Source organism: Triticum urartu, chromosome 4, assembly GCF_003073215.2.
Source record: "Triticum urartu cultivar G1812 chromosome 4, Tu2.1, whole genome shotgun sequence".
Lineage (NCBI taxonomy): Eukaryota > Viridiplantae > Streptophyta > Magnoliopsida > Poales > Poaceae > Triticum > Triticum urartu.
Window position 1 is genome coordinate 350,340,002 of NC_053025.1, and position 24,763 is coordinate 350,364,764.

Here is a 24,763-nt window from a genome sequence, read left to right on the forward strand (position 1 = left end):
AAGCCTCCGCCAACCCTCCTCTTTCCTGTACAACCTACGCCCTACACCGGGTAGGGTCCTAGCTCCTACCAATTTGGTATCAGAGCGCTTGGGTCGGATCATGTCTACACCACCGCCCACCCCACTGCTACCCACCTCGCCGCCGCCCGTCACCACTGCATCGCCAACTCTCTCCATCTTGCCGCTCGCCCTCTCCACCACGCCGCTCGGTTCCATCGCGGGCGCCGCCATCGACCAGACACTACCCTCCACCGCGCCGCCCGCCGCCGTCTACTCCTTGGCGGAGATCACCGGGGTCCTCAACGATCTCGTCACCGCCATATAGGGGATACGGCTATACCTAGCCAGCCCCTACGGGCCGCCGGTGCCCTTGCCGCCGGCCGCCGCGACCGAGCCGGCCGCCCTGTGATGTCTAGTACACAACCTTCTTGTAGACGTTGTTGGGCCTCCAAGTGCAGAGGTTTGTAGGACAGTAGCAAATTTCCCTCAAGTGGATGACCTAAGGTTTATCAATCCGTGGAAGGCGTAGGATGAAGATGGTCTCCTTCAAACAACCCTGCAACCAAATAACAAAGAGTCTCTTGTGTCCCCAACACACCCAATACAATGGTAAATTGTATAGGTGCACTATTTCGGCAAAGAGATGGTGATACAAGTGCAATATGGATGGTAGATATAGATTTTTGTAATCTGAAATATAAAAACAACAAGGAAAATAATGATAAAAGTGCGCGAAAACGGTATTGCAATGCGTTGAAACAAGGCCTAGGGTTCATACTTTCACTAGTGCAAATTCTCTCAACAATAATAACATAATTGGATCATATAACTATCCCTCAACATGCAACAAAGAGTCCCTCCAAAGTCACTAATAGCGGAGAACAAACAAAGAGATTATTGTAGGGTATGCAACCACCTCAAAGTTATCCTTTCTAATAGATCTATTCAAGAGTTTGTAGTAAAATAATACGAAGCTATTCTTTCCGTTCGATCTATCACAGAGTTCGTAGTAGAATAACACCTTAAGACGCAAATCAACCAAAACCCTAATGTCACCTAGATACTCCAATGTCACCTCAAGTATCCATGGGTATGATTATACGATATGCATCACACAATCTCAGATTCATCTATTCAACCAACACAAAGAACTTCAAAGAGTGCCCCAAAGTTTCTACCGGAGAGTCAAGACAAAAACGTGTGCCAACCCCTATGCATAAGTTGACAAGGTCACGGAACTTGCAAGTTGATCACCAAAACATACATGAAGTGGATCACGTGAATATCCCATTGTCACCACAGATAAGCACATGCAAGACATACATCAAGTGTTCTCAAATCCTTAAAGACTCAATCCCATAAGATAACTTCAAAGCGAAAACTCAATCCATTACAAGAGAGTAGAGGGGGAGAAACATCATAAGATCCAACTATAATAGAAAAGCTCGCGATACATCAAGATCGTGCCGAATCAAGAACACGAGAGAGAGAGAGATCAAACACATAGTTACTGGTACATACCCTCAGTCCCGAGGGTGAACTACTCCCTCCTCATCATGGAGAGCGCCGGTATGATGAAGATGGCCACCGGTGAGGGATCGCCCCTGCAGCATGGTGCCGAAACAGGGTCCCGATTGCTTTTTGGTGGCTACAGAGGCTTGCAGCGGCGGAACTCTCGATCTAGGTTATTTTCTGGAAGTTTGGGGACATATAAGAGGTGTTGGCGTCGGGAACAAGTCAGGGGGTCCACGAGGCGGTCACGAGGCAGGGGCACGCCCAGGGGGTAGGGCGCGCCCCCACCCTCATGGTGACCTCGGGACTCTTCTGGTCCATCTCTGATGCTCCGTGGGCTTCTTCTGGTCCAAAAATGATCTCCATAAATTTTTAGGTCAATTGGACTCCGATTGATATTCCTTTTCTGCGATACTCAAAAACAAGGAAAAACAGAAAACTGGCACTGGGCTCTAGGTTAATAGGTTAGTCCCAAAAATCATATAAAATAGCATATAAATGCATATAAAACATCCTAGATGGATAATATAATAGCATGGAACAATCAAAAATTATAGATACATTGGAGACGTATCAAGCATCCCCAAGCTTAATTCCTGCTCGTCCTCGAGTAGGTAAATGATAAAAACAGAATTTTTGATGTGGAATACTACCTAACATAATTATCAATGTAATTTTCTTTATTGTGGCATGAATGTTCAGATCTGAAAGATTCAAGACAAAAGTTTAATATTGACATAAAAATAATAATACTTCAAGCATACTAACCAAGCAATTATGTCTTCTCAAAATAACATAGCCAAAGAAAGCTCATCCCTACAAAATCATATAGTTTGGCCATGCTTCATTTCTGGCACACAAAATGCTCCCATCATGCACAACCCCGATGACAAGCCAAGCAATTGTTTCATACTTTAGCATTTTCAAACTTTTTCAACTTTCATGCAATATATGAGCGCGAGCCATGGACATAGCTCTATAGGTGGAATAGAACGGTGGTTGTGGAGAAGACAAAAAGGAGGAAGATAGTCTCACATCAACTAGCCGTATCAATGGGCTATGAAGATGCCCATCAATAGATATCAATGTGAGTGAGTAGGGATTGTCATGCAATGGATGCACTAGAGCTATACGTGTATGAAAGCTCAACAAAAGAAACTAAGTGGGTGTGCATCCAACTTTCTCGCTCACGAAGACCTAGGGCAATTTGAGGAAGCCCATCATTGCAATATACAAGCCAAGTTCTATAATGAAAAATTCCCACTAGTATATGAAAGTGACAACATAAGAGACTCTCTATCATGAAGATCACGATGCTACTTTGAAGCACAAGTGTGGAAAAAAGATAGTAACATTGTCCCTTCTCTCTTTTTCTCTCATTTTTTATTTTTTTGTTTGGGCCTTTTCTATGGCCTCTTTTTTTCGTCCGGAGTCTCATCCCGACTTGTGGGGGAATCACAGTCTCCATCATCCTTTCCTCACATGGGACAATGCTCTAATAATGAAGATCATCACACTTTTATTTACTTACAACTTAAGAATTACAACTCGATACATAGAACAAAATATGAATCTATGTGAATGCCTCCGGCGGTGTACCGAGATCTGCAATGAATCAAGAGTGACATGTATAAAAATTATAAATGGTGGCCATGCCACAAATACGATGTCAACTACATGATCATGCAAAGCAATATGACTATGATGAAGCGCGTCATAATAAACGGAACGGTGGAAAGTTGCATGGCAATATATCTTGAAATGGCTATGGAAATACCATAATAGGTGGTATGGTGGCTGTTTTGAGGAAGGTAAATGATGGGTTTATGGTACCGGCGGAAGTTGCACGGCACAAGAGAGGCTAGCAATATGGTGGAAGGGTGAGAGTGCGTATAATCCATGGACTCAACATTAGTCATAAAGAACTCACATACTTATTGCAAAAATCTACAAGTCATCAAAACCAAGCACTACGCACATGCTCCTAGGGGGATAGATTGGTAGGAAAAGACCATCGCTCATCCCCGACCGCCACTCATAAGGAAGGCAATCAAAGAACACCTCATGCTTCAAATTTGTCACACAACGGTTACCATACGTGCATGCTACAGGACTTGCAAACCTCAACACAAGTATTTCTCAATTTCACAATTACTCAACTAGCACGACTCTAATATCACCATCTTTATATCTCAAAAAATTATCAAGTATCAAACTTCTCATAGTTTTTAATGCACTCTATATGAAAGTTTTTATTATACCCATCTTGGATGCCCATCATATTAGGACTAATTTTATAACCAAAGAAAATTACCATGATGTTCTAAAAGACTCTCAAAATAATGTAAGTGAAGCATGAGAGATCAATAATTTATATAAAATAAAACCACCACCGTGCTATAAAAAGATATAAGTGAAGCGCTGGAGCAAAATTATCTAGCTCAAAAGATATAAGTAAAGCACATAGAATATTCTAATAAATTCCGATTCATGTGTGTGTCTCCCAAAAGGTGTGTACATCAAGGATGATTGTGGTAAACTAAAAAGCAAAGATTCAAATCATACAAGACGCTCCAAGCAAAACACATATCATGTGGTGAATTAAAATATAGCCTCAAGTAAAGTTACCGACATACGAAGATGAAAGAGGGGATGCCTTCCGGGGCATCGCCAAGATTAGGCTTTTGGTTGTCCTTGAATTTTACCTTGGGGTGCCTTGTGCATCCCATGTCCCAAAATCCATCAAATCTGTACCCAAAAACTTGAAAACTTCACAACAAAAACTCAACAGAAAATCTCATGAGCTCCGTTAGTATAAGAAAGCAAACCACCACTTTAATGTTAAGGAAATATGCCCTAGAGGCAATAATAAAGTTATTATTTATTTCCTTATTTCATGATAAATGTTTATTATTCATTCTAGAATTGTATTAACCGGAAACATAATACATGTGTGAATACATAGACAAACAGAGTGTCACTAGTATGCCTCTACTTGACTAGCTCGTTAATCAAAGATGGTTATGTTTCCTGACCATGGACAAAGAGTTGTTATTTGATTAATGGGATCACATCATTAGGTGAATGATCTGATTGACATGACCCATTCCATTAGCTTAGCACCCGATCGTTTAGTATGTTGCTATTGCTTTCTTCATGACTTATACATGTTCCTATGACTATGAGATTATGCAACTCCCGTTTGCCGGAGGAACACTTTGTGTGCTACCAAACGTCACAACGTAATTGGGTGATTATAAAGGTGCTCTACAGGTGTCTCCAAAGGTACATGTTGGGTTGGCGTATTTCGAGATTAGGATTTGTCACTCCGATTGTCGGAGAGGTATCTCTGGGCCCTCTCGGTAATGCATATCACTTAAGCCTTGCAAGCATTGCAACTAATGAGTTAGTTGCGGGATGACGTATTACAGAATGAGTAAAGAGACTTGCCAGTAACGAGATTGAACTAGGTATGGGATACCGACGATCGAATCTCGGGCAAGTAACATATCGATGACAAAGGGAACAACATATGTTGTTATGCGGTCTGACCGATAAAAGATCTTCGTAGAATATGTAGGAGCCAATATGAGCATCCAGGTTCTGCTATTGGTTATTGACCGGAGACGTGTCTCGGTCATGTCTACATTGTTCTCGAACCCGTAGGGTCCGCACGCTTAAGGTTACGATGACAGTTATATTATGAGTTTATACATTTTGATGTACCGAAGGTTGTTCGGAGTCCCGAATGTGATCACGGACATGATGAGGAGTCTCTAAATGGTCGAGACATAAATATTGATATATTGGAAGCCTATGTTTGGATATCAGAAGTGTTCCGGGTGAAATCGGGATTTTACCGGAGTACCGGGAGGTTACCGGAACCCCCCGGGAGCTATATGGGCCTAAGTGGGCCTTAGTGGAAAAGAGAAGGGGCAGCCCAAGATGGGCCGCGCGCCCCTCCCCTCCCTTGGTCCGAATAGGGCAAGGAGAGGGGGCCGACCCCCCTCTCTCTTTTTCCCCCCTCCGCGAATCCTATTCCAACTAGGATTGGGGGGGAATCCTACTCCCAGAGGGAGTAGGACTCCTCCTGGCGCGCCTCTCCTAGGCCGGCCGCACCCCCCCCCTTGAGCCTTTATATACGGAGGCAGGGGCACCCCAGAGAAACACAAGTTGATCCACGTGATCATATTCTTAGCCGTGTGTGGTGCCCCCTTCCACCATAGTCCTCGATAATATTGTAGCGGTGCTTAGGCGAAGCCCTGCTGCAGTAGTACATCAAGATCGTCACCATGCCGTCGTGCTGACGGAACTCTTCCCCGACACTTTGCTGGATCAGAGTCCGGGGATCGTCATCGAGCTGAACGTGTGCTAGAACTCGGAGGTGTCGTAGTTTCGGTGCTTGATCGGTCGGGCCGTGAAGACGTATGACTACATCAACCAAACGCTTCCGTTGTCGGTCTACAAGGGTACGTAGATCACACTCTCCCCCTCTCGTTGCTATGCATCACCATGATCTTGCGTGTGCGTAGGAATTTTTTTGAAATTACTACGAAACCCAACAGTGGCATCCGAGCCTAGGTTTTATATGTTGATGTTATATGCACGAGTAGAACACAAGTGAGTTGTGGGCGATATAAGTCATACTGCTTACCAGCATGTCATACTTTGGTTCGGCGGTATTGTTGGACGAAGCGGCCCAGACCGACATTACGCGTACGCTTACGCGAGACCGGTTCTCCCGACGTGCTTTGCACAAAGGTGGCTAGCGGGTGACAGTTTCTCCAACTTTAGTTGAACTGAGTGTGGCTACGCCCGGTCCTTGTGAAGGTTAAAACAGCACCAACTTGACAAACTATCGTTGTGGTTTTTGATGCGTAGGTAAGATTGGTTCTTGCTTAAGCCCGTAGCAGCCACGTAAAACATGCAACAACAAAGTAGAGGACGTCTAACTTGTTTTTGCAGGGCATGTTGTGATGTGATATGGTCAAGACATGATGCTAAATTTTATTGTATGAGATGATCATGTTTTGTAACCGAGTTATCGGCAACCGGCAGGAGCCATATGGTTGTCGCTTTATTGTATGCAATGCAATCGCGCTGTAATGCTTTACTTTATCACTAAGCGGTAGCGATAGTCGTGGAAGCATAAGATTGGCGAGACGACAACGATGCTACGATGGAGATCAAGGTGTCGCGCCGGTGATGATGGCGATCATGACGGTGCTTCGGAGATGGAGATCACAAGCACAAGATGATGATGGCCATATCATATCACTTATATTGATTGCATGTGATGTTTATCTTTTATGCATCTTATCTTGCTTTGATTGACGGTAGCATTATAAGATGATCTCTCACTAAATTATCAAGAAGTGTTCTCCCTGAGTATGCACCGTTGCGAAAGTTCTTCGTGCTGAGACACCACGTGATGATCGGGTGTGATAGGCTCTACGTTCAAATACAACGGGTGCAAAACAGTTGCACACGCGGAATACTCAGGTTATACTTGACGAGCCAAGCATATACATATATGGCCTCGGAACACGGAGACCGAAAGGTCGAGCGTGAATCATATAGTAGATATGATCAACATAGTGATGTTCACCAATGAAACTACTCCATATCACGTGATGATCGGACATGGTTTAGTTGATTTGGATCACGTAATCACTTAGAGGATTAGAGGGATATCTATCTAAGTGGGAGTTCTTAAGTAATATGATTAATTGAACTTAAATTTATCATGAACTTAGTCCTGGTAGTACTTTGCAAATTATGTTGTAGATCAATAGCTCGCGTTGCTGCTTCCCTGTGTTTATTTTGATATGTTCCTAGAGAAAATTGTGTTCAAAGATGTTAGTAGCAATGATGCGGATTGGATCCGTGATCTGAGGTTTATCCTCATTGCTGCACAAAAGAATTATGTCCTTGATGCATCGCTAGGTGACGGACCTATTGCAGGAGCAGATGCAGACGTTATGAACGTTTGGCTAGCTCAATATGATGACTACTTGATAGTTTAGTGCACCATGCTTAATGGCTTAGAATCGGGACTTCAAAGACGTTTTGAACGTCATGGAGCATATGAGATGTTCCAGGAGTTGAAGTTAATATTTCAAGCAAATACCCGAGTTGAGAGATATGAAGTCTCCAACAAGTTCTATAGCTAAAAGATGGAGGAGAATTGCTCAACTAGTGAGCATGTGCCCAGATTGTCTGAGTACTACAATCGCTTGAATCAAGTGGGAGTTAATCTTCCAGATAAGATAGTGATTGACAGAATTCTCTAGTCACCATCACCAAGTTAGTAGAACTTCATGATGAACTATGATATGCAAGGGATAACGGAAACGATTCCCAAGCTCTTCGTAATGCGGAAATTGACGAAGGTAGAAATCGAGAAGAGCATCAAGTGTTGATGGTAGACAAGACCACTAGTTTCAACAAAAGGGCAAAGGGGAGAAGGGGAACTTCAAGAAGAACAGCAAGCAAGTTGCTGCTCAAGTGAAGAAGCCCAAGTCTGGTCCTAAGCCTGAGACTAAGTGCTTCTACTGCAAAGGGACCGGTAACTGGAAGCGGAACTACCCCAAGTGATTGGCGGATAAGAAGGATGGCAAAGTGAACATAAGTATATTTGATATACATGTTATTGATGTGTACTTTACTAGTGTTTATAGCAACCCCTCAGTATTTGATACTAGTTCAGTTGCTAAGATTAGTAACTCGAAACGGGAGTTGCAGAATAAACAGAGACTAGTTAAGGGTGAAGTGACGATGTGTGTTGGAAGTGGTTCCAAGATTGATATGATCATCATCGCACACTCCCTATACTTTCAGGATTAGTGTTGAACCTGAATAAGTGTTATTTGGTGTTTGCATTGAGCATGAATATGATTTGATCATGTTTATTGTAATACGGTTATTCATTTAAGTAAGAGAATAAATTGTTGTTCTGTTTACATGAATAAAACCTTATATGGTTACACACCCAATGAAAATAGTTCGTTGGATCTCGATCGTAGTGATACACATAATCATAAATTTGAAACCAAAAGATGCATAATGATAGTGCAACTTATTTGTAGCACTGCTGTTTAGGTCATATTGGTGTAAAGCGCATGAAGAAACTCCATGCTGATGGGATTTTGGAATCACTTGATTATGAATCACTTGATGCTTGCGAACCATGCCTCATGGGCAAGATGACTAAGACTCCGCTCTCCGGAGCGAGCAACTGACTTATTGGAAATAATACATACTGATGTATGCGGTCCGATGAGTGTTAAGGCTCACGGCAAGTATCGTTATTTTCTAAACTTCACAGATGATTTGAGCAGATATGGGTATATCTACTTGATGAAACATAAATATGAAACATTTGAAAAGTTCAAAGAATTTCAGAGTGAAGTGGAAAAACATCGTGACAAGAAAATAAAGTTTCTATGATCTGATCGCGGAGACAAATATTTGAGTTACGAATTTGGTCTTCAATTAAAACAATGTGGAATAGTTTCACAAACTCATGCCACATGGAACACCACAGCATAATGGTGTGTCCGAACGTCATAACCGTACTTTATTGGATATAGTGCAATCTATGATGTCTCTTACCGATCTACCACTATCGTTTTGGGGTTATGCATTAGAGATAGCTGCATTCAAGTTAAAAGGGCACCATCTAAATCTGTTGAGACGACACCGTATGAATTGTGGTTTGGCAAGAAACCAAAGTTGTCATTTCTTAAAGTTTGGGGCAACGATGCTTATGTGAAAAAGTTTCATCCTGATAAGCTCAAACCCAAATCGGAGAAATGTGTCTTCATAGGATACCCAAAGGAGACTGTTGGGTACACCTTCTATCACAGATTCGAAGGCAAGACTTTTGTGGCTAAATTCGGAATCTTTCCAGAGAAGGAGTTTCTCTCGAAAGAAGTGAGTGGGAGGAAAGTAGAAAACTTGATAAGGTCATTGTACCTTCTCCCTTATTGGAAAGTAGTTCATCACAGAAATCTGTTCCTGTGACTACTACACCAATTAGTGAGGAAGCTAATGATGATGATCATGTAACTTCAGATCAAGTTACTACCAAATCTCGTAGGTAAACCAGAGTGAGATCCGCACCAAAGTGGTACGGTAATCCTGTCCTGGAGGTCATGTTACTTGAACATGACGAACTTGCGAACTATGAGGAAGCGATGATGAGCCCAGATTCCGCGAAATGGTTTGAGGCCATAAAATCTGAGATATGATCCATGTATGAGAACAAAGTATGGACTTTGATGGATTTGCCCGATGATCGGCAAGCTATAGAAAATAAATGGATCTTCAAGAGGAAGACGGACGCTGATAGTAGTGTTACTATCTACAAAGCTAGAATTGTCGCAAAAGGTTTTCGACAAGTTCAAGGTGTTGACTACGATGAGATTTTCTCACTCGTATCTATGCTTAAGTCTGTCCGAATCATGTTAGCAATTGCCGCATTTTATGAAATCTGGCAAATGGATAAACAAAACTGCATTCCTTAATGGATTTATTAAAGAAGAGTTGTATGTGATGCAACAAGAAGGTTTTGTCAATCCTAAAGGTGCTAACAAAATATACAAGCTCCAGCGATCCATTTATGGACTGGTGCAAGCATCTCGGAGTTGGAATATACGCTTTGATAAGTTGATCAAAGCATATAGTTTTATACAGACTTGCGGTGAAGCCTGTATTTACTAGAAAGTGAGTGGGAGCACTACAGCATTTCTGATAAGTATATATGTGAATGACATATTGTTGATCAGAGACAATGTAGAATTATTCTGCAAAGCATAAAGGAGTGTTTGAAAGGAGTTTTTCAAAGAAAGACTCCGGTGAAGCTGCTTACATATTGAACATCAAGATCTATAGAGATAGATCAAGACGCTTGATAAGTTTTTCAATGAGTACATACCTTGACAAGATTTTGATGTAGTTCAAAATAGAACAGTCAAAGAAAGAGTTCTTGCCTGTGTTACAAGGTGTGAAATTGAGTAAGACTCAAAACCCGACCACGGCAGAAGATAGAAAGAGAATGGAAGTCATTCACTATGCCTCAGCCATAGGTCCTATAAAGTATGCCATGCTGTGTACCAGATCTATTGTATACCCTACACAGATTTTGGCAGGGAGTACAATAGTGATCTAGGAGTAGATCACTGGACAGCGGTCAAAATTATCCTTAGTGGAATAAGGATATGTTTCTCGATTACGGAGGTGACAAAAGGTTCGTCCTAAAGGGTTACGTCGATGCAAGTTTTGACACTGATCCAGATGACTCTAAGTCTCAATCTGGATACATATTGAAAGTGGGAGCAATTAACTAGAGTAGCTCCATGCAGAGCATTGTTGACATAGAAATTTGCAAAATACATGCGGATTTGAATGTGGCAGACCCGTTGACTAAACTTCTCTCACAAGCAAAACATGATCACTTTTTGGGTGTTAATCACATAGCGATGTGAACTAGATTACTGAATCTAGTAAACCCTTTGGGTGTTGGTCGCATGGCGATGTGAACTATAGGTGTTAACCACATAATGATGAAAAGTGTCGATGTTAATCACATGGTGATGTGATCTAGATTATTGACTCTAGTGCAAGTGGGAGACTGAAGGAAATATGCCCTAGAGGCAATAATAAAGTTATTATTTATTTCCTTATTTCATGATAAATGTTTATTATTCATGCTAGAATTGTATTAACCGGAAACATAATACATGTGTGAATACATAGACAAACAGAGTGTCACTAGTATGCCTCTACTTGACTAGCTCGTTAATCAAAGATGGTTATGTTTCCTGACCATGGACAAAGAGTTGTTATTTGATTAACGGGATCACATCATTAGGTGAATGATCTGATTGACATGACCCATTCCATTAGCTTAGCACCCGATCGTTTAGTATGTTGCTATTGCTTTCTTCATGACTTATACATGTTCCTATGACTATGAGATTATGCAACTCCTGTTTGCCGGAGGAACACTTTGTGTGCTACCAAACGTCACAACGTAACTGGGTGATTATAAAGGTGCTCTACAGGTGTCTCCAAAGGTACATGTTGGGTTGGCATATTTCGAGATTAGGATTTGTCACTCCGATTGTCGGAGAGGTATCTCTGGGCCCTCTCGGTAATGCATATCACTTAAGCCTTGCAAGCATTGCAACTAATGAGTTAGTTGCGGGATGACGTATTACAGAATGAGTAAAGAGACTTGCCGGTAACGAGATTGAACTAGGTATGGGATACCGACGATCGAATCTCGGGCAAGTAACATACCGATGACAAAGGGAACAACGTATGTTGTTATGCGGTCTGACCGATAAAAGATCTTCGTAGAATATGTAGGAGCCAATATGAGCATCCAGGTTCTGCTATTGGTTATTGACCGGAGACGTGTCTCGGTCATGTCTACATTGTTCTCGAACCCGTAGGGTCCGCACGCTTAAGGTTACGATGACAGCTATATTATGAGTTTATACATTTTGATGTACCGAAGGTTGTTCGGAGTCCCGAATGTGATCACGGACATGATGAGGAGTCTCGAAATGGTCGAGACATAAAGATTGATATATTGGAAGCCTATGTTTGGATATCGGAAGTGTTCCGGGTGAAATCGGGATTTTACCGGAGTACCGGGAGGTTACCGGAACCCCCCGGGAGCTATATGGGCCTTAGTGGAAAAGAGAAGGGGCAGCCCAAGATGGGCCGCGCGCCCCTCCCCTCCCTTGGTCCGAATAGGGCAAGGAGAGGGGGCCGGCCCCCCTCTCTCTTTTCCCCCCCTCCGCGAATCCTATTCCAACTAGGATTGGGGGGGAATCCTACTCCCAGAGGGAGTAGGACTCCTCCTGGCGCGCCTCTCCTAGGCCGGCCGCACCCCCCCCTTGAGCCTTTATATACGGAGGCAGGGGCACCCCAGAGAAACACAAGTTGATCCACGTGATCATATTCTTAGCCGTGTGCGGTGCCCCCTTCCACCATAGTCCTCGATAATATTGTAGCGGTGCTTAGGCGAAGCCCTGCTGCAGTAGTATATCAAGATCGTCACCACGCCGTCGTGCTGACGGAACTCTTCCCCGACACTTTGCTAGATCGGAGTCCGGGGATCGTCATCGAGCTGAACGTGTGCTAGAACTCGGAGGTGCCGTAGTTTCGGTGCTTGATCGGTCGGGCCGTGAAGACGTACGACTACATCAACCAAACGCTTCCGTTGTCGGTCTACAAGGGTACGTAGATCACACTCTCCCCCTCTCGTTGCTATGCATCACCATGATCTTGCGTGTGCGTAGGAAATTTTTTGAAATTACTACGAAACCCAACATAATGTACTGTAATTAACTCATTCTTTATTTATATTGGTGTTAAACCTACTGTATTCGAACTTCTCTATGTTTAATACCCTCCAATGCTACTCATAGATTCATCAAAATAAGCAAACAACCCAATGAAAATAGAATCTGTTAAAAACAGAACAATCTGTAGTAATCTGGAGATTTCGAATACTTCTCTAACTTCAAAAATTCTGAAAAATTAGGAAGCCCAGGGCAAAAAGTATATTGGTCTACTTCAGTTGAAATTGGTATTTTATCGCTCTCTAGTAAAAAATGATAATTATTTTCATGAGTGCGTACTTTCTATTTTTATCAGCAAGATCAAACAACAATCACCCAAGAAGATCCTAAAGGCTTTACTTGGAATTTGTTTAAAACAAAAGCTATAAAACATGATTACTACAATATCTTAATCATGAGGACACACAAAAACAGTAGGGGTAAATGTTGGGTTGTCTCCCAACAAGCGCTTTTCTTTATTTCCTTTTTAGCTAGGCATGATAATTTCAATGATGCTCACATAAAAGATAAGAATTGAAACATAAAGAGAGCATCATGAAGAATATGACTAGTACATTTAAGTCTAACCCAGTTCCTATGCATAGGGATTTTGTGAGCAAACAATTTATGCGAACAATAATCACCTAGCATAGGAAAGCAAAACAAGCATAAATTCAAGATTTTAAGCACATACAGAGGAAACTTGATATTATTGCAATTCCTACAAGCATATATTCCTCCCTCATAATAATTTTCAGTAGCATCATGAATGAATTAAACAATATAACCATCACATAAAGCATTATTTTCATGATCCCCAAGCATAGAAAATTTACTACTCTCCACATAACCAAAATTCTTCTCATTCGGAATAGTGGGAGTATCATAAGAAACTCGAATACTATAAATTGTTTCCACATTAAAAGAGTAATGTTCAGAAAAAGGGTAATCATAATCATGACAAGTTTTGTAAATATAATCATCACTACTTTTTATAACATAATTATCATCACAATAATCATCATAAGTAGCAACTTTGGTCTCATCATAATCAATAGAAACTTCTTCCAAGATAGTAGAATCAATACTAAATAAAGTCACGACCTCTCCAAATCCACTTTTATAATTATCACAATAAGATTCAACATCCTCCAAAATAGTGGGATCATTACTCCCTAAAGTTGAAACTCTTCCAAACCCACTTTCATCATTATAATTATCATAAATAGGAGGCATGCTATCATCATAATAAATTTGCTCATCAAAACATGGGAGACTAAAAATATCATCTTCATTAAACATAGCATCCCCAAGCTTGGGACAAACATTAATTGCAGCAAATAAATTCTCAAACATGTCATTCTCATCAAACATAGCATCCACAAGCTTGGGCCTTTTCATATCATAAGCATACATCATTAATAGTATGGATAGCACCAATAGTATAGCAGTTATCATCATCACAATGAGTAATAGGAGCAACATCATTTGGGAGGGATACCTTTTTACCTTTGCTTCTCCGTCTTTTCTTTTTCTTCTTCACATTATGTGTGGGTTTAATCCTCTTTTTGGAGCTCCTTATTAATGAGATTGGTTGAATAGAAGGCTCTTCCTCGTTACCTGATTTATCATAAGAAATAAATAGGAGGATATTGGGAAGTCTCTTCCCTTTAATTAGTATTCTCTTCATCTTCTATTTGTTCTCTTGTCTTTATGTAATTGGCAATATAAGAATTTTCAACGCAATTCACCGCACAGTACATATAAATTTCCTCTAGATCAAAATCAAGAGCTTTATCAAGGACAAATTCTGGAAGTTCCTTAGTTATACGTTTCATTTCTTCATAACCCACAAGCAAACTAAGTTCATTATGATGTGAAAGGGAAATCAATTCATCACAATTTTTGGACACGATTCGATCATGAAACAATTTGCATTGGGGATTTAAATGATCACGTTCATTGCAAAGTTCACAAGGATGGCAAAGAAATTTTAAATTTTCAGCACAAGCATCTAGCCTATCTTGCAAACATTTAATTTCTAAATACTTATGCCTCTTGCAAAATCTATCTTACCTATTTGGTGTGTGCTTGCAAGCTCTATGCACTCCACAAAAATTGACATGCTTATAAGAGACATTTTCATCATGACTAGTGCAATCATCAATAGTACTATCGATATTTAAAGAGTTCGTACTAACAACATTGCAATCATGCTCATCATTCGAAGATTTAGTGCCAAACATTTTGATGCATTCTTCTTCTAGCACTTGGGCACAATTTTCATTTCCATCATTTTCACGAAAGATATTAAAAAGATGAAGCATATGAGGCACCCTCAATTCCATTTTTTGTAGTTTTCTTTTATAGACTAAACTAGTGATAAAACAAAAAACAAAAAGATTCAATTGCAAGAGCTAAAGATATACCTTCAAGCGCTAACCTCCCCGGCAACGGCGCCAGAAAAGAGCTTGATGTCTACTACACAACCTTCTTCTTGTAGACGTTGTTGGGCCTCCAAGTGTAGAGGTTTGTAGGACAGTAGCGAATTTCCCTCAAGTGGATGACCTAAGGTTTATCAATCTGTGGAAGGCGTAGGATGAAGATGGTCTCCCTCAAACAACCCTGCAACCAAATAACAAAGAGTCTCTTGTATCCCCAACACACCCAATACAATGGTAAATTGTATAGGTGCACTAGTTCGGCAAAGAGATGGTGATACAAGTGCAATATGGATGGTAGATATAGGTTTTTGTAATCTGAAATATAAAAACAGCAAGGTAAATAATGATAAAAGTGAGTGAAAACGGTATTGCAATGCGTTGAAACAAGGCCTAGGGTTCATACTTTCACTAGTGCAAGTTCTCTCAACAATAATAACATAATTGGATCATATAAGTTTCCCTCAACATGCAACAAAGAGTCACTCCAAAGTCACTAATAGCAGAGAACAAACGAAGAGATTATTGTAGGGTACGAAACCACCTCAAAGTTATCCTTTCTAATAGATCTATTCAAGAGTTTTAGTAAAATAACACAAAGCTATTCTTTCCGTTCGATCTATCGTAGAGTTCATACTAGAATAACACCTTAAGACGCAAATCAACCAAAACCCTAATGTTAGCTAGATACTCCAATGTCACCTCAAGTATTCGTGGGTATGATTATACGATATGCATCACACAATCTCAGATTCATCTATTCAACTAACAAAAAGAACTTCAAAGAGTGCCCCAAAGTTTCTACCGATGAGTCAAGACGAAAACGTGTGCCAACCCCTATGCATAAGTTCACAAGGTCACGGAACTTGCAAGTTGATCACCAAAACATACATCAAGTGGATCACGTGAATATCCCATTGTCACCACAGATAAGCACATGCAAGACATACATCAAGTGTTCTCAAATCCTTAAAGACTCAATCCCATAAGATAACTTCAAAGGGAAAAATAAATCCATTACAAGAGAGTATAGGGGGAGAAACATCATAAGATCCAACTATAATAGCAAAGCTCGCGATACATCAAGATCGTGCCGAATCAAGAGCATGAGAGAGAGAGAGATCAAACACATAGCTACTGGTACATACCCTCAGCCCCGAGGGTGAACTACTCCCTCCTCGTCATGGAGAGCGCCGGTATGATGAAGATGGCCACCGGTGAGGGATCGCCCCTGCAGCATGGTGCCGAAACAGGGTCCCGATTGCTTTTTGGTGGCTACAGAGGCTTGCAGCGGCGGAACTCCCGATCTAGGTTATTTTCTGGAAGTTTGGGGACATATAAGAGGCGTTGGCGTCGGGAACAAGTCAGGGGGGTCCACGAGGCGTCCACCAGGCAGGGGGCACGCCCAGGGGGGTAGGGCGCGCCCCCACCCTGGTGATGGCCTCGGGACTCTTCTGGTCCATCTCTGATGCTCCGTGGGCTTCTTCTGGTCCAAAAATGATCTCCGTAAATTTTCAGGTCAATTGGACTCCGATTGATATTCCTTTTCTGTGATACTCAAAAACAAGGAAAAAACAAAAACTGGCACTGGGCTCTAGGTTAATAGGTTAGTCCCAAAAATCATATAAATAGCATATAAATGCATATAAAACATCCAAGATGGATAATACAATAGCATGGAACAATCAAAAATTATAGATACGTTGGAGACGTATCACCCTGTCATGGTACTCGGCACTCGCGGCGCTTGCAGGGGCCCTCCACCACCACTGGCCGCTGCAGCCACCGCCCGCCGCTGCGCCACAATGGCCGCAGTGGTCAGTGCCGGCCCTCGCCATGCCACCCACACCGCCCAGGTCCTTCCCGCCGCAGTCGCCGTTGTCAGCCCCGCCACCACCCAGCAGTGGGCCCGGGTCAACCATGCAGGGAGGCATACCGATCCAGCAAGTCCGCTTCCGGCCGTCACCGTCCCCAATTCTGGCTTGGCTAACCGGATCATCACTATCGCCCATCTACACATTGGCTGGGGACCCGCCGGCGCCCACTCTGTAGTACCGCGACCCATCCGGCTCCACGGGTCACTATGCGTGCCGCGCCAGCACTGACCGGGCGTCCCCAGCCTTGCTGCTCCGCACCTCCGAGCCAGTTGTCCACAGCACTCTGACCCAGACGCCGCCACGGTTCGCTAAAATTGACTTTGCCACTTATGACGGCACGGAGGACCCCCTCAACTGGCTCAACCAGTGCAAGTAGTTCTTTCATGGGCAGCGCACCATAGCATCAGAGCGCACCTGGCTCGCCTCTTACCACCTCCGCGGCACGACACAGACATGGTATTACGCCCTCGAGCGGGACGAGGGCAGCATGCCTCCTTGGGAGAGCTTTCGCGAGGTCTGCCTCCTTCGCTTTGGGCCACCGATCCGCGGGAGCCGCATGGTAGAGCAAGGCCGCCTTCCCTTCACCTCCACGGTGCAGGACTTCGCCGACCGATTCCATGCCCTGGCATGCCACGCATCGGGCATGATGGCGCAACAGTGGGCCGACCTCTTCGTTGGTGGTTCCGGATCACATCCATGTTGACGTGGAGCTTCGGGGACCCTAGGATCTCCAGATGGCCATGTATTAAGCTCACGCCTTCAAGTGTCACGCCCAGGCCATGCAGCAGGCGGCCCCGCTCGAGGAGGCCGACAAGCCGCGAGGCAGCCCCCTGCATGGGGCCGGCCACCCCCGGATGCTCTGGCGACAACCACCCCGGCCGCGACGCGGCCCTTCCGTCGTCTCTCTCAGGTTGAGTAGCTGGAGCATTGGCGCCAGGGGCTTTGCTTTAACTGGGATGAGCCCTACGCACTGCGCCATGTTTGCCCGCGCCTCTTCTACTTGGAGACGGCCGACTATGTCGAGGAGGACTCCTTGGCCGACGGGCTCGGCGAGCTGCCGCCCCCAGCGGCTGCCGAGACCTCCCCGGTGACGTCACTCATGGTCTCGCTCCATGCGCTTGTCGACATCCGCGATGAGCGGACCATGGTCTTGCCGGTGATGATACACGGCGAGCGCCTGGTGGCCCTCTTGGATACGGGCTCCACACATAACTTCTTGACCGAGGCTACCATGCGCCGCTTAGCGCTTTAGCCGATGGGCGGGGAGCAACTTCGGGTCATGGTGGCCAACGGCGACCGTCTCCGATGTGATGGGCTCACGCGGAATGTGCCCATCACCATCGGTGACGAGCACTTCTCCATCATGTGCGCGGGCATCGACTTGGGCTGCTTTGACTTCATCCTCGGCGTCGACTTCTTGTGGACTCTCGGTCCCATCCTCTGGGACTTCGACGCCCTGACGTTGACCTTCTAGAGTCTCGGCTGCCGCGTCCAGTGGGAGGGCGTTGGGGGCGCCTCACCGGTGACGCCACAGCTCCAGTTGGCAGCGACCACCACCGAGGCCGAGCACCCACTTTTGGATCACCTCCTGCAGAAGCACGGTGACCTCTTCGACGAGCCGCGGGGCCTCCCGCCAGCCCGGGTGTATGATCACCACATTCATCTCTTACCGGGCTCGGCGCTGGTGGCAGTCCGGCCATACCGCTATCCGCAGCTGCAGAAGGACGAGTTGGAGCGGCAATGCACGCTGATGCTCGCCGCGGGCATCATCCGGATCTCCACATCACCGTTCTCCGCACCAGTTCTCCTCGTCTGCAAGTCGGACGACACGTGGCGCTTCTGCATTGACTACCGCGCCCTTAATGCCCTGACGTTTAAGGACAAGTTTCCTATCCCGGTGGTCGATGAGCTCCTGGACGAGCTACATGGGGCACACTTCTTCACCAAGCTCGATTCTCCGGTCGGGTTACCACCAGGTGCACATGCACCCGGATGACATCGCCAAGATGGCGTTTCGGACTCATCACGGCCACTTCGAGTTCTTGGTCATGCCATTTGGTCTCTCCAATGCACCGGCGACTTTTCAGTCTCTGATGAACGACGTCCTCCGCCCCTACTTGTGCTGGTTTGTGCTTGTTTTCTTCGATGATATTCTTATCTACAGCGCCTCGTGGCGGAGCACCTTCAGCACGTCGCCATCGTCTTTAACGAGCTTCGAGCGCATCATCTTCATCTTAAGCACTCGAAGTGCTCGTTTGGGACGCGTTCAGTCGCCTACCTTGGACACGTCATCTCGGCCGAGGGGGTGGCCGTGGAGATTCTAAATTGCAATATGCATACTTCTTCAGGCTAGATTTAGGTTCCATAAGTAAACAAGATTTGATTAATTTTGTATGTACGAGTACATCTAACATGCATCCCCATGTTAGCTGTAATCTTAATGTACTTTCATTTTCAATGTTCTATAGTTCCAATTAAGATGAGCCATATTCATATAGCATATTTTCATGTTTTCTGTGTGCTTCCAAATCATAGTTCAAGTGCTTCTTTCGTTTATGCAGATTTCTTCCATACTTCCTGCAACTTATTATATAAATTTTAGTCTTCTCCTCATTATCGCATATTTGTCTTCATTCTAGGTAGTTTACTTCCATAGTTCTCGCTTAATTTTTTTTAATTGTTCACATTTGACCGCACCCTTGGTATGTAAACATTGCCCTCGTGCTACATGCATGCTTCGACTGTCTATCATGAATGTTTTCATAGATCAAATTATTGCTTCATGTAAGACATGCTTCCTACCTTTTTGTTTTTTTCATCCGAATTATCTATGTTTCCACTGTTTCGACATTTCAAATTGTTGGTTCTCGTACGCCATGCTTCCTACTTTTATGTTTTTTCAGTAGTGACTTTTTCACTTGTCTACGACTCCATTGCATATCATGTATGTTGTGATAGATAAAAAAATCTTATTTTCTCATATATATTTCTGTTGGACAAATGTTTTGCGCCACACGATGCCAACCATGCATCATTGTTTTCCCAATTACCTCGCACTGCCCTTTCCCCATGATGTCGACAGTATTGATCAACGGAGATGGTGGAGACATGTGAGAGACAACAACCAAGGTCATGTTCACTATTGCGAATTTGCGATGCCCAGCTGAAGACAATACCCTCGCTTCCCAGCTATCTTAAGTGGCAATTTTGTATCAGATTTTGCTATAATATAATTGATACATATTGTCATAGTATTAGTCTTTTGTTTCACGGAAGCAGATTACTTTTCCTTTGGAAACAAATTTCCGTCTCTTGTGAAAACAATGTATCTAAAATGGGATCCATTTTATATTTTGGAAGCAGATATTTTTTGGGGGGTAAGAGAAAATTCAAGTTGCAGTGGAAACAGCTTGTGAGCCAATGAAATAAATTCTTGCTTCGATGAAAACAAAGAAAATATTTATAATCACAGATTTTCCTTAGATTAAAACAAATTTGATTGACCCTAAAAATACAAATTTGATTGTACGCAATTGAAGCAGATTATTGAATCGATGAGAAAATATGTGTTGCGCTCAAAAATAATAACTTACAAGGAGAAATAAATTGAATGGAGAAAATCATTGCATAAATCTTGGAAGCACGTTTTTAGGGAATCTTGGAAGCAAACCTAATTGTCCGCATTTGTTTGGAAGCAGAAATACAACTAAGGTAAACACTTCTGATCTAGTCTGAAGCGACGCCAGCGCCAGACCAATCCACGTCCGTCGATTCGTTGTGAAGGAGATGCTCCAGATTTCGTCGCGTTAAAAAAAGAAATAAGGAAAGCCCCGATCTGTGCATACCCCCGCTCGCAATCATCTCCCCAAATCTCTCGATATAGCATTATAATCGCCGGCCATGCCAGAGCTCTGCTTCCCACCTGAGTCGCCTCGCCGCCAGCTCGCTCACCAGATCCCCTGCTCCGCCGCCGTCTCACCGCGACACCTCTCCGCTCCGCGACCACCCCGGCCACCGCCGCGACCTCGCAGCTCCACCTCACCAGCCCGCTCCATCCGCCTCACATCGGTGGACCGCAGCACCCAGCCTCCTGCCCCATTGTTCCCCACTCGAGCCTCCCCGCCGATCAGCATGGCTACCACACAGTCCACTCCACCGACACTACCCTGTCAGATTCTGCGGAGTTTTCTCAGTCGCTAGGCTAGCCCATCTACTGAATCGGCTGCATCCCCATCGATTTGGATAGGCCGGCCGGAGTATTGGCCATTGGATTTCTAAATTGCGGCCCTATTTTGAAGCTCCCCACCCCTGAATCAAAGGTATGTGCACTTCATGGAGTGCCCCACATTTTGGGGATTTTGTAATTTTTGCAACAGATTTTGATGTGTAATGCATCCTTCAGATGGATGAAAATTGTTATTTTTGTTCATTGCCGGCCTAGTATTGTTTCGATTATTAAGTTGTTTCAATTCTTGTCGATGCTTCAAATCTATTTTAGAATTGCTGCGACACTTCCTTTTCAATGCATCCTACAATGCTTCCTGTAAACACAGCATCCAAGTAAACGTGCCCCCCATATTGGCGCTAAATTTGTTAGGTTTACCCCGTTTGAATTTCCATGCTTCCATCAAAGAATAAAAATGCACCCTAAATTGCACGAAATGCACCCTAAATTCCATGATTCCATCACACAAAATTCCTTCGTAATTGTCCCCTTTTGGATACTGTTTTCCCAGAAAAATGCTTACATGCCAAAAATACTAACAGATGCATCCCCATCCTGGGACCAAGCTTATTAAAATACCATGCACCGTATTTGTAGTGTCCATATTTTCGTGCTTCTGTCATCCTTCGTGTCATCAGTCAACATATATATACTGTTATTTTCTAGTGTATTGCTTCCATACAACTAATTCCACAACAGAGCAAATCTATCACTTCATTCCTTACGAAACAATTTTTTTATGGAAATGCTAACAATCCGTATTCCATGTGTTCTCAGCTGACACTCAACAATGACTAAAAAGGAGTCGATCATGCTACAGAGTCGATATTCAGCTGGTCGGTTACATGATATTGTCAAGGGTCTCCCACCGAGAAGGAAATACCTCATTTGCAAAAAATGGGGTAATCTTCTTAATATTAGCAAATTCTTAGCTCCAGGGGGTCTCATAGAATGGATCGTTGACTGAATTGACCATATTTCTTCTGTCTAATTGATTTGCTTCCATAGATATGTTGACATAGCACTATTTTCATGCTTCCAAATTAGACTACATATACCTCTTCTGTCTAATTGATTAGCTTCCATAGTTCAACCAAATTTTGTGAATTTAGAATGTAGGTGACAGAAACATTCATCCCCAAGATGGTGCAAATCTTAGTTGTTTTTTATTTTCAATATTTTATACTTCCAATTTAGATGATCCATATTGAGATATCACTTTTTTTTCATGCTCCCTACCTACTACACTTCTAAATTGTACTTCATGTGCTTACCCAGTTTCAGATATATTGTTTCCATTCTACCTGCTTCATTTAATTTTTTTATCTTGCCATTATTTTCATCATTGCAATATGTCATGCTCCCATATGTTTCTTTGGTCGATATAGTTTGTTATATTTCTACTGTTCCCATCAGTCAACACCATTGTAATTAACCTAAACATTGGCATTGTGCTTCATGGTTGGTAGCACTAAGTTGCATAAGTACAACCGTGTGACTACCTTTGTGCCCTTGTTGTTCTATATTTCCAAGGTATTCTAGTTTGAACAGTGCTCCCATTCTTCCTAGTTTCATCACATATATGTTGCGCAGGCTTCACTTAATTCTTTGCCTGCTTCGTACTGATGGGGCTTCCAAATTATACTTCTGATGCTGCTTTTGTTTTGTTAGAATGCTTCCATACTTCCTGCTTATTTTCTTATTGTTATCACTATTGTAATATGCCATGCACCATATTATATTTTGTATGTTTCTTTGGTGTAGGTAGTTTGCTTCCATAGTCCGTGTTTTTTGTGTGTTTCTATTGTTCTTTTTGGTTTCAGCACCATTTTGATCAAAACACAACAAAGTGTATGCTGTGACAGGCCAACTCGTTCCTTCCTGTAAAGTCATAGTTCCTACTTTTGTGTCGCATATGTTTCCTACAGTATTAAGTTTTCTCTTCATCTCAATTTTATATGCCTCCATTGCTTATTATGTATGTTTGGATCAATCAAATCGCTGCTCCGTGTAAGCTATGGTTTCCACTTTTACGTATCACATATGTTTCTATAGAAATGCTTTATTTCTTCTCAATTTTCCATGCTTCCACTACCTATCATGTATGTTCTGATAGACCAAATTGTTGCTTCGTGTAAGCCATGTTTATTTCATTATTTCGTGCTTCCACTGCCATGTTTTGATAATTCAAACATTCTCTGGTATTCTCAGAGAAGCTTCAGCTGCATGTTTTGTGCCACATGATGTCAACCATGCACCATTGGTTTCTCAAAAGCCTTGCACGGACCTCCCCATAGAATGGCGGCGGAGGACGTGGTGGAGACTTTGGCGGATAACGACCGAAGCCCTCCCTAAGGATGCGCTTGCTGACGTAGTGCGTGAGTTCGAGCTTCTGCAACCTACCACTACCAGGATACTGCCATGTTGCGCTATTAGATGGCTACAATGTCCCTTGCTTCCGTCATAGTGGCAACAATATTTATTCGGCAACATTTCGTGTTTGCGTTCCCAATTGCGCTGCTGAACTCATACCCTTGCTTTCCAGGCATCTTATGCATGGGCCTTGTAACAGTTTTTCGTATGTAATTTTTTCATTTGAAAATATACCCTTGCTTCCCAGCCATCTTATGGGTGGATCTTGTAACAATTTTTCTTATGTAATTTTTTTGTATTTGTATTAAGCTTTTGTTGCATGGAAGCAAATTCCTTTCTCTCTGGTAGCAAACTTTTGTTTGTTAAAAACGTACAATTTATGTCTTAGCAAAAATAAATGTAACTGTCACCAAGAGAAGCAAAATTAACTTGCAATGGAAGCGATTTTTTTAGTCGACAGAAACAAACTCTCTTTAGTAGGAAATAAATATCCATCATAATCGGCACAAATTTCTGTTAGCTCAAACACAATTCCTACTATTAGATTGAATAAATTTGGTTGTAATCGAAGCATATTGTTGAGACGCTGGAAGCAATTATGCGATGCAATAGTTGAAAGCAAACTTAATTCTAGCGGTGCATGTGCATGCTGTATATTCGGAGTTACCATAATAGAGAGATTAGCGAGGATTGAAGGAGCAGTTATGAAGGAAGCAATCAATTAACAAATAAGTCAACAAATCTTGCGTGGCCCTGATTAGGATCGGACGACCTGGATGCACCTCATGGGACGGCCTTCCACTAGTCTGACAGATGCAGATTGTCTATAGTCTGATGCCTAGTGGTGTCCACTAAGGAGCAAATCTCGCGTGGGTTTTAACAGCAAATCAGATGATGGATGTGATTCTAATCGAATGGCCTACAACTAGTATGATGGGAGCAAAAAATCAGAAGTCTGATGCCTAGTGGTTTCCTTTA

General features: G+C 43.0%; 1 long non-coding RNA gene across 2 annotated transcripts; it reads left to right on the plus strand.

Moving 5' to 3' along the window:
• Positions 1–20,935: 20,935 nt before the first annotated feature.
• Positions 20,936–24,124, plus strand: LOC125551655. 2 transcript variants are annotated; one of them, XR_007302986.1, is made up of 3 exons: positions 20,968–21,506; positions 22,190–22,314; positions 23,624–24,124. It is a non-coding gene; the product is annotated as an uncharacterized LOC125551655 (long non-coding RNA). The 2 variants fall into 2 exon arrangements; XR_007302985.1 differs by having other exon boundaries at positions 20,936–21,506; positions 22,190–24,124.
• The last annotated feature ends 639 nt before the right edge of the window (positions 24,125–24,763 follow it).